Raw genomic sequence first — 10,011 nt, forward strand, 5'->3', positions numbered from 1 at the left:
ATGTGTCCAGGAGTCATGAGCAGGGAAAATCCTGGGAGATTCAGCACAGACCAAAAACAGATCAAGGAAACCAGCCAGGGAAGAAAGTGGATAAATTTATTTCCTGTTGGGGAACTCAGAAGGTCCTCATGGAAACCACAACACAGCAGGATATCCTCAGGCGAAAGAGAAAAAATACATGCAGGGAGTGTGGAAAAACCTTCTCTCACAGCTCAGCCCTTTCTGTACATCAGAGAATCCACACAGGGGACAGGCCCTATGAATGCAGTGAGTGTGGGAAAAGCTTCACTCAAAGATCAGCCCTTTCTGTTCATCAGAGAATCCACACAGGGGAGAGGCCCTATGAATGCCGTGAGTGTGGGAAAAGCTTCACTAGCAGCTCAGACCTTTCTAAACATCAGAGAATCCACACAGGGGAAAAGCCCTATGAATGCAGTGAGTGTGGGAAAAGCTTCACTCAAAGATCAGCCCTTTCTATTCATCAGAGAATCCACACAGGGGAAAAGCCCTACGAATGCCATGAGTGTGGGAAATGCTTCACTCAAAGATCAGTCCTTTCTAGACATCAGAGAATCCACACAGGGGACAGGCCCTATGAATGCACTGAGTGCGGAAAAACCTTCAATCGCAGTTCGCACCTTATTAGGCATCAAACAATCCATGGAGGAGAGAGGCCCTAGGAATGCCGTGAGTGTGGAAAATTCTTCAGAAGCAACTCAAACCTTAGATTTAATTTACCCTGGTTCCTCAACTGTTGCTACAGCTCTAGTACCCATCAATCCAAAGACTGAGAGAATTGAAGAGTTCCAACCATTGTCCTTTTAGTATCTCATTGTTCCTCTCTCTGTTTTTTGTGCTGGCCTTTCTATTCTATCACTTTCTGCCTTTGTTTAGTTGGTAACAGTTGGTTTCCATCACTCACGTTTGTTTGTTTAAATCTCTATCCGTTGTGAAATAAATTTTTTGCTTGTTCGATAACTGTACTCAAGTGCTGTGTGAGATACAGTAGCAATGGTCCACAGTAACAACTAGTAACCTGGGATACTTGGGCAAGAGAGGATCTGGGATTTCACCAGGTATCTGGTGATCCGGGCTGGACCCCAGAGGGGGACACATTGAAGGAACTCAAGGGTTAAGGTGGCTGCTGTAGCTCAGAGGAGGGTTCCTGAGTTCCAGCAGGCTGGTGAGTTTGGTCACTAACATCCAGCTGCCAAATGCAAAACTCCCTCTTCCTTGTGGCAGGTGGCAACAAGGAGACTCACAGTCCTCAGCACCCTGAGAAGGGTCACAATGTGTCTCTATGTTGATCCACCTGTCAAATCCACACAGGGAAAGCTCCCAATAGCACAAAACTCTGCCCTATGAAATCATGGAACATGTGCTCTTTGCTCTGTGAAAGCATGTAAAGAATCCAAGCGCTGGAGGACAGGGTTTGGGTCCAGAGCGACCTAGACAAATTGGAGGATTGGGCCAAAACAAATCTGAGGAGGTTCAACAAGGAGAAGTGCAGAGTCCTGCACTTAGGATGGAAGAATCCCAGGCACTGCCACAGACTGGGGACTGACGGAGTGAGGGGGGTTTGATAGCAGCCTTCAACTACCTGAAAGAGCAGCAGCGTGGGCTTTCTCCTGGCCACTTTTGCTGGGCTGGGCAGGCGTCCTGGAGGCCTTTCTAGAAGAGCATTGGGAACGGAGTTAGAAAAACCAATGTGAAAACCAGAACCTCAGGTTTAGACTCATTTATTTATAATATTAAATCTTCAATTCTAGTGTCACAGTCAATACAATTGCTTCAGCCTGATAGTTGCCCAAAGGGAAACTAACTTCTCTCCAAGGGGAGTGGAGAGAAAACACTTTTCAGAGTCCAAGAGAGACAAGGCGGGTGAGGGTAAGAGCTTGCAGAGGACCAGCCTCTGTTGGTGAAAGAGACAAGCTGTGGAGCTAACCCAGCACCCTTCTTCAGTTCTGTGTAGCCTGGAAGGTCGTCTCTTCCATAACTAGCAGTTAGAACATAAGAACAGCCACACTGAGTCAGACCAGTTCATCTAGCCCACTCTCCCGAAAGTGGCCAATGCCCGGCGCCCCAGAGGACCCCTGGGACCAACATGGATACAACACCACCACAAACAAGGTGAAAAGTCAATGCACATGGGAGAAGGATCTTGTGTTTCATTCCTTGTGTCCATCGTGTGGCCATTTCCTTTTCTTCCTTTCTGTTAAAAGCTTTGGTGTTTTGCACAGAAACATTATTTCCCCAGGAGAGACCCAGGAGTGGGGGGCTGCATTCCTGTACCAAACAGTCACTGGAAGGGGGCAGACAAAGGCCTTTAGGATGAGGCGTCTGTCACTCTCAAAAGATCATCTCCCTCCTGCAGGTCACTGGCAGCCTGAATTTGTTCCTTATCCTCCCAGAGTCTGGGGGCTGGAATCAGCACTACCCAGCCCCTCCGTATGTAGCAGGAACAAACACAAACCTGGTCTTTAAAACAAGCTGTCCCCTTCCTTCTCAGGGAAGATTTTTCTGTGATTGAAGTTGAGCTTCAGTTCCCCTCTCCTGGGGGTGGGGCAGGTGTGGGGCCAGCACCCAGTGAGATCTGTTTTCACCTTTGCTCCCTTTCAGTCACTCTGGGATGGTAACTCTGCTCTCAGCTGTCAGGCAGCTTCCAGCCCATCCACCCTGCTCACTAACTCTGTGGTCATGTGTTACTCCCTCTGCCAGCACACAGAGCCTGCAGGAAAGCTACTCCTGCCAGATGCATTGGTGGTATAGTGGTGTGTGTAGATGCTTTCCAAGCAGTTGATCTGGGTTTGATTCCCAGCCAATGCAATAATGGCTTTTCTCCTTTGTTGTTTCCTCGTCTGGAAGTGGTTTAATTTCAGTGACATTGTGTTACAATCACATTATCTATAGAATGAGACAATAAATGTGTCAAAGTCCAGCAGGTCATACAGGATGGAAGCACACAAGGGGCTGGAATGTGTCATCTGAGAAAGACAGAACCCTTGGAAACCTGCATCTCCCATCCCCTGGCCTTGCGTGTTATGATTCCAGCTGCGTGAGCTGTTTGTAGGATGTTCTGGCATGATGGGGAAATGAAGTTTTGAGTCAGTTTTTGCTCCTGCAGATTCCTTTGCTGTTACAATTATAATGACATGAACAAAAGGGAGGAAAAATAAACATAACCCCCAGTTGCAATACAGGTGGGGAAAGGGAAGATCACGGTTAAGCCAAACACGTCAAAATAAAAATTAATACAAAAAAGGGGAGGGGGGAAGAGATCAGGTATGTGGAGATCCCCTTGATATTTCAATGCACATTGTTAGAATCAAAGTTCAGACTTGACACTGGAAAACCTGCAACTACCTGTCTCTCTGAACACCTGTGATGAGCAAGATGGAGTTGGGACACCTGTTCTGCTTCAATCATTTATTGTCTCTCTGTTCTCTCCTTCTTCTCCCCCCAATTCCTCGTCTCCAATGTCTCTGCCTTTCTCCTCTTGCTCCCTCTCCCCTGCCCTTTCCAGGAACTCACAGTCTACAGCATTTAGGACAAGCCAGAGCTCCCATGTTGTGCACATGAGCCTGTGTGAGAGGACGTGTGACCCCGTCAGAACCAGTCACCGGATCAATATGTCCCTTTATGGCGACTTCTCTGCCTACTCTGCAATTTACACCCCCCCCACTGAAGGGGGTGGGGTACAGCTCTGACTGAGAGGCCCCACAGGAGAAACTTCAGCCCAAAGACAAATTTGTGTGAAATGCTGAGAAGTGAAGAGCCCCCTTCCCCTCCCCCCAAATCCCCAGAACTCTAGTGTCACCCCCATGGCACCAGCACAGGGAACCCAGTGAGATGGGGTTACAGAATACAAGGGGGAGGGAGCAGGGGAGAGAGGTGACAGGGAGTCTCTCTCTTTCCTTCTCTCTTCACTTTCTGTTCTTCTCTTTCCTTCCAGGAACTGCAGTCACAGCAGGGAGGGGTTTGTCTCTTTATTAGGGATCCCGCTGTGTCACGGAGGCTGCAAAAGTAATAGATTCTGTGGCTTCTGCAGTGGCCACTGCGGCTGACTCCGTGGCTGCCCCAGCAGCTGGCCTGGGGACAGCCTGAGCAGTGGTTCCAAGGGTGGCAGGAGCAGCCACAGCTCAGTGGCTCCTGGCACCTGTCCCGAGGTGGCCGGAGCAGGGCTGGCCTCTGGGGCTCCCCTCACCTGGCAGCATCTGGAGTGGCAGTGGGTCCCCGGGGCTTCTCCCCCAGTACATGGTGCCACGGGCCCCCTGGACTCCCTGCGCCAACAGCTGGTGTCACGGACCCCCTGGGCCTCCCTCCCCACGATTCAGTGAGGGGTATTTATGGTATAAGTCATGGCCTGGTCATGGGCAATGAGCTTTTGGGTTTTGCCGTGATCTGCCCATGACATTTACTAAAAATACCTGCGATTAAATCTTCACCTTCCTCATTATCCATCAAATAAATCAAAGCACCTCCACCTGCAAGTGGATTTAGCCCAGGACCCTCAGAGTCAGCAGCTGTTACGCCCTCACTGAGCTCTCTGGTCAGGTGTCCTAGCGCTGGAAGCCTCCTGTTTAGATCCTAAAATAGCATTTTTGCACCGGGGGGCTGAAATTTTGGACAGGACATTGTAGCTCCACTGTTATTTTACTGAATTGCTTCAAAACAGCAAGTCAAGAAAGTACCCTAAGTGCCAGGCTCTCTGCCATGGAAACAGCTGCCCCTGCTCTGCAGGAGTCTGTGTGTCCACACAGCAACGTACACACCTGCTCCACACAAAAGGGGGGTCAGACAGTGACAGGGTTAGTAACACAAATATTTCAGACTATTAACTCCAGGTCCCTTCCTTTCTTTAACCCAGGATGTGCCAGTCAACTGGTAACCATGGTGTTATCTTCACCTTAAAATACCGCTCAGGACATTTTCAGTGAGCCCTGCACCCCCTGCCCTCCCTGCAGCCAGCCCCTGTCTGCAGCCAGCCCTGCACCCTCTGGACTGCCCCCACCAGCTGCGTCCTCCCTGCCCTGCCCGCAGCCAGCCCCGCACCCCCTGCCCTGCCCGCAGCCAGCCCCTGCCACAACCCCTGCCCTGTCTCCAGCTATCTCCTGCCACACCCCCTGTGGCCCCGCCCAAAGCCAGCCAGCCCCCACACACCCCCAGCCATGGACACCCTGCCCTGTCTCCAGCCAACTTCTGCCACACACCCCTGCCTGAAGCCAGCCAGCCCGCCCCACACACCCCTGTCTCCAGCCAGCCCCGCACCCCTTGCCCTGCCTGCAGTCAGACCTTACCTCCAATCAGCCTCTGCCCTGCCTCCAGCCAGCCCCATGGCTACTGGTGCCCTGCACTTCCCAGGGAACTAACCCTGCACACCTGCTTCAATGAGGGGGGCAGGGAGCAGCTGGGACCCACACATGTGCATACCCAAGGGTGACCAGACAGCAAGTGTGAAAAATCGGGACAGGGAGTGGGGGGTAATAGGATCCTAGATAAGAAAAAGACCCCAAAATTGGGACATCTGGTCACCCTAGCAAACCCCCAGGACTCCTGAGTTCCATTGCTGGGTTTCCTATTGGTTCCACTGCTGGTTGTCCCCCTTTTCCTGGGGGACTCTGGGCAAGTTGCTCCCCCCTCTAGGGCCCTGTCCCCAGGAGGCAAATGAGGATTTCGTACCTTCCCGCTATTGGAAAGTGCTGGGAGAATCCCCCAGCCAAAGCTGCTCTGACAGCGCTAAGCAGCATCTGACCATTCCAGGTCGGAGCGCGCTGCCCAGGAGGAGTGTCTGGCTCTGGGGTTTCACTTCAGCCCAGTCTAGAGAGAGGGGCCCAGCCATGGGGTATGGCTCAAGAAGACCAAGTCTCCAATTTGTTAAGGGCGTTTTGAATTCCAGTCCTGTGCTCCAAAGTGCTTGGTGTCAGTTGCACATTTTAGAACGATGCTCTCCACTCCATTTTCCAAATCATCATTCATACTGTTTACCCACCTCCACTAGGCCTGGAACCCTGCCAAAGAAGGAAAGAGGATTGGTTTGGGATGATTTGTTCTTGACAAATCCATGCTCCCTTGTCCTAAGAACCAAATTTTCCTGTAGGTGCTGCTGACAAACTGAGTGTTTAAGAATATATTCCAGGATCTCTTCAGCTATGGAAGTGAGGCTAGCTAGTCTGTAAGGCCCAGGGGTCTCTTTGTTCCCCTTTGAAAGATACATCCTGTCTTGTTCATGGATGGGAAGATGTTCTTTTTCAGGTATCTCAGACGAGAACTGGGGCACAACTCCTGGTTTAAGGCCACAAAAATGGAGGCAGGAACCTCTTCTCTCCTGCTGGCAAAGAATCCCGGGTACCGAAAAGACAGGGACTCACATCCCTGAACGGGATTTAGAAAAGGCAGTGGTTAAAAAGTTTGACCCCGACCATTTCTTGTTTCCACAGATTAGACATTTTAGCAAACTTTAGAATTCCTTGGTGCTAAACACCGTGAAACTCCCCTTTCTCCTTCACAGAGGGCTTTAACGCCCCTTCTCTCACTCAGGCTCACGACTGCCCACAGTTCGAGAACTGTCCCTGTTCCCATTGGGCAGATGGGGAGGAGCCTGAGGTATAGAGAAGGGAAGTGACCTGTCACCACATGGATCAGACTGAACAGGTTTCAGACCTTGAGGAGGCTCTTACCTTCTAAACAGGGACGGCTGTTTTCTAGTAAAATCACTGAAAGGGAAGGAGAAAACTCGAAAGAGGTTCCTCCTGGCGCTCACGTCCGTGAACCCGAATACTCCCTCAGTCCTCAAAGAGAGACCTGGAGAAGGAGACTTGCTGAAGCAAAGCCACAGGGGTCTCTGAGGTTTCCCTGGCCCCTCGCCCCTGTCCTGCCTGGCTGATGTCAGCATCTCTCTGTGAGGTCACCACCTCCCCACCACCTTGGACCAATAGGCTGAGGTCCTGCAAAAGGCCTTTGTGATGTCACTGCCACACCCCTCCCTTGCTGGGCTAATGTCCTGCCCCTGGCCAGGCACTTTGGAGGTTTGAGCTACTCCCTGTGGATCACCCCACTCAAGGAGGGTTCGTTCTAGGCAGCAAGCTGGCTAGACAGGGAAACATCAGATGCTGCTCCCAATGCTACACTCAGTTTTTCAGAAATTAGTCGACTTTATGGCCAGAAGAGACCATTAGAGCATCTAATCTGACCCCCTGCATATCACAGGCCTCCTGTATGACACAAGAGCTACTTTTGAGGCCAACACATTCCAGAAAGGCATCTAGTCTTCATTAAATGACATCAGGAGATGGAGAATCCACCACTTTCCTTGGTAGCTTGTTCCTGTGGTGAATCATCCTCGCTGTTGAATATTTGTGCCTTAATTGTAATATGAATTTGTCTCTTTTCACCTTCCAGCCATTGGGTCTTGTTATGCCTTTCTCTGCGCGACTCAAGAGCACTTTAATACCCAATCTTTTCTCTCCATTAAGACACTTCAACACTTCAGTGAAGTCACCTTTCAATCTTCTTTTGATAAGCTAAACAGGTTGAGCTCTTTCAATAGCTCACTAGAAGGCATTTTTCTCCGGCCCTCAGAACATTTGGTGGCTCTTTGCTGCCCCAGCTCTAATTTCACATCTTTTTTCAAACGAGGACATCAAAACTGGAGGCAGTATTCCAGTATCAGTCTCACTGATGCCATGTCACCTCCTGTGACATTATTGACATAATCTGTAACTGTATAGATCACCGTTGCGACTGTTGTTCTATATTTGCAGCCAATATTGTAGAAAGATTGTTGTGTAAGGGGTCTATGGAGAGGTTCTGATTGGCTGATTATAATGATGCTCTCTCTAGATGTGTATCATTTTTGTAGTTGACATTATGAATATTGGTTCTATGCTGCCCGTATTTCAAAGTTGTGCTCTGCTTAAAGGGAACACCCCAGACAAGTTGGTGTCAGTTCTGCCTAGCCTGCTTGATGCAGGTTAGGCAAATGTGATAACCACTACACTACAGAAACTCCATTACAGTACACTGCCCTGCCCTCTAATTCCCTGCACTTTGGTGGTGCTCACCCTGGCACACACTGATGGGCGAACCTGGAGAAACTGGCAGCAGCTCTCTGATGGGTCAGCTGGAAGAACAGAGGACTGGAGCCAGGGATCAGGAAGTCGTCCTTACATCACCTTTGTGACTCTAGCTTGAAGGGGAGCTTCTTTTTCTTCCCATTGCTGAGAAACATCAAGAGAAGAAAGAAAGGTCCGGTGGGCCAACTGGGTGCAGAAGCCAATGCTGCCTTTTCCTGCAGTGAAGCCCAAAATGAGGGACTTGCATTGAGTAAAGGCAGTGCTGTGCTTCCAGGAAAGAGCCCACTGCTGCAGGAAGAGAGATGAAACAGCCTGCTGAAGCCTGGGATTGAACCAGGGACCTTTAGATCTTCAGTCTAATGCTCTCCCAACTGAGCTACTTCAGCACCTGCAGGGGCCTTTTTGGGCTACTGCTTCTCACCTTGAAGTTATTCTCCATAAACCATCTCTCCAGTCAACAATGGCCAATGCAAGATGGACCTCCCTTGCTATTTTAGCCCTTGGAAACGTCATCAACTAGTCTCTGGATCTCTTGAATGCTGTGTTTCAGTTCATGGGGGGAAAGGCGAGAGAACCCCAGGCCCTTTGTTCAAAGGTCGCTTAACATCCTAACGCTGTCTGTCTCCGACTGTAACACTAATTAATACCGGCCCGCCCTGTGCTGGTGAGTGCTCCATTGCTAGATGTTAGTACATTTCAGTTACTGTCAAAATTAAAAGTTTCTATATGCTTAAAAGAAATGATTTTTTAATTTGCTTGTATATGGCATGAATAAATACAGATTTACACATCCTAGCATGAACATTTGTCTTATATGATAGAGAAAATCCTGCATCCAAACTGTGCATCAAAATCATGAAATGAGCTACAAATGCAATAAAAATAAGGTATTCAATGGTTTAACATGGAGTGGGGCTGGGGGGGTTCCGAAGACACGTCTTGCCTGGGATGCCACTTGGCCTAGGGGAGGCCCTGTCAGGGAAAGCAGGAGTTAGTCTCACCCGCCTATTTCCAGGCTGTAATCTGTGGGCGCCCTGCTCTGGGAGAGGGATCGCGGCAGCCCAGACTCAGGGCTGGAACAGGCCCCGGATTGAGGGGGTGGCTGCAGGGTTTGCAGCGCTCTGATGTCTCAGACAATGTGTCTCCCCAAAGCCTCAGATCTGCGTCCCCAGAAGGCTCCTGCGCTGCCTCCGCTCCTTTCATAGTCTATAGCAAGGAGCAGCAGCAAGGGTCAGGGATGCGCCTTAGGGCACTAGGTGGGGGGCAGAGGCTTCAGGAGGAAACCCAGCCCCCAGAGCGGAGGGGATAGGAGGCTTTTTCTCTCTCCTTAGCCACGGGCTATAGCTCCGAGAGCTCTGTGAAATGCCTCCCCACCCACAGCCTGGGGAAGGGGAAGGAGTCCCAAGTTCTAGCTCGCTTTGGAGGAGGATCACTGGACCCTAGAACCACTCGCTGCCCTTTCCCGGAGAAACCTGTGATGCCCAGAACGGGGCTGAGATAAATGCTGACAGGAGTCAGGAATTGCTCCCCTGGAATAGCAGCAGGACTGGGCAGCTGGAAATCTCCCCAAAGGAGCTGAAGCCTTGGTGGGTCAGTCATAGATGCCCCAGGTACTGCATGGGGGGCTTAGGTTTGTTTCTGGACAAGAGCAGTGAGAGTTTTATTGCCTCAACATTTCTGTAGAAAAATTCAGACCCAAAGTGTGTCTGGTGGGGAGGTCTATAGCGGTTTCTTTGGGTTTGATTTAGTTTGTTTTCTCATTCTCATTGTAAAAGCCCTGGATCATTTTGATGGGAACAATGTTTGTGGAAGGCCAAGGACAAGTAAGAAAAGTTAAAAATCTGCGTTGGAGTGAGGGGGTCTGTGTGGGCCAGGGCAGGGGTGGAGATTTTCATGGGGAGGGGGTTAGGGGAGAAACGAGAGGCTTTTGCGGGAACAC

At 50.3% G+C, this 10,011-nt stretch overlaps 1 non-coding gene across 1 annotated transcript; it reads right to left on the reverse strand.

Moving 5' to 3' along the window:
• Positions 1-8,385: 8,385 nt before the first annotated feature.
• Positions 8,386-8,458, reverse strand: TRNAF-GAA. The gene has a single exon. It is a non-coding gene; the product is annotated as a tRNA-Phe (tRNA).
• Between the last annotated feature and the right edge of the window lie 1,553 nt (positions 8,459-10,011).

The sequence above is a fragment of the Mauremys reevesii genome, linkage group 14 (genome assembly GCF_016161935.1).
Source record: "Mauremys reevesii isolate NIE-2019 linkage group 14, ASM1616193v1, whole genome shotgun sequence".
Taxonomy (NCBI): Eukaryota; Metazoa; Chordata; order Testudines; family Geoemydidae; genus Mauremys; species Mauremys reevesii.